The 2249-nt window shown below is 41.7% G+C and overlaps 1 pseudogene; it reads left to right on the plus strand.

The window, feature by feature from the left end:
- The first annotated feature begins 252 nt into the window (after positions 1 to 252).
- On the plus strand, positions 253 to 1366 carry LOC127487773 (large ribosomal subunit protein uL30-like; annotated as a pseudogene).
- The last annotated feature ends 883 nt before the right edge of the window (positions 1367 to 2249 follow it).

Here is a 2249-nt window from a genome sequence, read left to right on the forward strand (position 1 = left end):
TAGTTGATCTTCCAAAGGCCATACCTTTGAGTACCATGAAATGGGAGGTTTCAGCTTCAATTTATGAGTCTGTGGTGGGGAATGAGGGGCTGTTAGTTTGAGGGCTAGAGTCTGAATTAAAATCATCTGAGTCCAAATATAGTTTTTTTCTTTTTCATAAAGAACATATTCCTAATGTGGATACCTCCTTGCTCTCCCTTTTAATTGTGGTTTTAAAACATTAAACTTACCTCCTCTTTTCCGGCTGGAACCATGGAGGGTGCCAAAGAGAAGAAGGTGCCTGCTGTGCCAGAAACCCTGAAGAAAAAGCAGAGGAATTTCTCAGAGCTGAAGATCAAGTGCCTGAGGAAGAAATTTGTCCAAAAGATGCTTTGAAAGGCAAGGAGGGGCCAGTGCCACGGCTCAATAGGCTAATCCTCTGCCTGCAGCTCTGGCACCCCGGGTTCTAGTCCTGGTCGGGGCGCCGGATTCTGTCCCAGTTGCCCCTCTTCCAGTCCAGCTCTCTGCTGTGGCCCGGGAGTGCAGTGGAGGATGACCCAAGTGCTTGGGCTCTGCACCCCATGGGAGACCAGGAGAAACACCTGGCTCCTGGCTTCGGATCAGCACGGCGCACTGGCCACAGTGTGCCGGCCATGGCGGCCATTGGAGGGTGAACCAACGGCAAAGGAAGACCTTTCTCTCTGTCTCTCTCTCTCACTGTCCACTCTGCCTGTAAAAAAAAAAAAAAAAAAAAGGCAAGGAGGAAGCTTATCTATGAGAAAGCGAAGCGCTATCACAAGGAATACAGGCAGATGTACAGAACTGAAATTCGGATGGCGAGGACGGCAACAAAAGCTGGCAACTTCCACCTACCTGCAGAACCCAAGCTGGCATTTGTCATCAGGATCAGAGGTACCAATGGTGTGAGCCCCAAAGTCCAAAAAGTGCTGCAGCTTCTTTGCCTTCGCCAGATCTTACGGCACCTTTGTTAAGCTCAACAAGGCCTCGATTAACATGCTGAGGATTGTGGAACCTATATTGCGTGGGGTACCCAAGTTTGAAGTCAGTAAATGAACTAATTTACAAACATGGCTATGGGAAAATCAATAAGAACTGAATTGCTTTGCCAGAAAACACTCTGATTGCCTGTTCTCTTGGTAAATACAATATCATCTGCATGGAGGATCTGATGCACAAGATCTATACTGTTGGGAAACATTTCAAGGAAGCAAATAACTTCTTGTGGCCCTTCAAGTTATCTTCTGCCCATGGTGGGATGAAGAAAAAGACCACCCATTTTGTAGAGGGTGGGGATGCTGGCAACAGGGAAAACCAGATCAATCGACTTATTAGAAGGATGAACTAAGGTGTCTCCTATGGTATTTTTGTAATCTGATCAGATAATAAATGCCGACTACAGTCAAATTGAAATAAACTCTTGTATTGGTGACTTTGTCAGCCTGCCTTTCTCTTCCCTTAACCATTGTGGCAAATCATGGTGTGTGGTAGAATTAAACTAGCAGCCCCTCACATGCAAAACCAGGGTACACTTTGTATTGTGTGAAAAACCTTGAGTTTTCTGTTTGTTAAAAAAGCTTAATTAAAAGAAAACATTAAACTTACCAATTTGACCATTTTTTAAGCATACAGTTCAGTAATATTAATTATATTCACATTGTTTTACAAAAATATCTAGAAATTTTGATCTTACAAAACTGGAGCTCTAAACCCAATGAATCTCTACTCCTTCATCCATTCTCCTGGCTCTTGGCAACTACTTTCTATGTCTTTTTCCATGATTTTGACTACTTTAGCTACTTCACACTAGTGGACTCTCATTCTCTCAGTCATATAGTGTTTGTCCTTTTGTGGCTGGATTCTTAGACTTATCATAATATCCTTGCTGCTCATACTTCCTTCCATATAAAGCTTCATATTTCACTGTATGAGGGTACAAAAAGTTCATGGAAAATGGAATCAAAGCATGTTGTTCTGGTGCCCAAACAATTTAAAATTCATACATAGGTTTTTTTTCATAATATGCATTTCCACTTTTGAAGACCATTCATGTATACACACCACATTTTCTTAATCTGTGTGTCTGTTGATGACGGATCTTCCACTTCTTGGGTACTGTGAATAATGCTACAATGAACACGAATGTGCAAATATCTCTTGGAGAACTTACTTTGAATTATTTTAGATACAATAATTTGATTTTCAATTTTTTGAGAAACTTCCTTATTTTCCTTACTTCCAGCCCTTTTAAA

Source organism: Oryctolagus cuniculus, chromosome 16 (assembly GCF_051225735.1).
Source record: "Oryctolagus cuniculus isolate XC-2025 breed Fujian yellow rabbit chromosome 16, ASM5122573v1, whole genome shotgun sequence".
NCBI classification, from domain to species: domain Eukaryota; kingdom Metazoa; phylum Chordata; class Mammalia; order Lagomorpha; family Leporidae; genus Oryctolagus; species Oryctolagus cuniculus.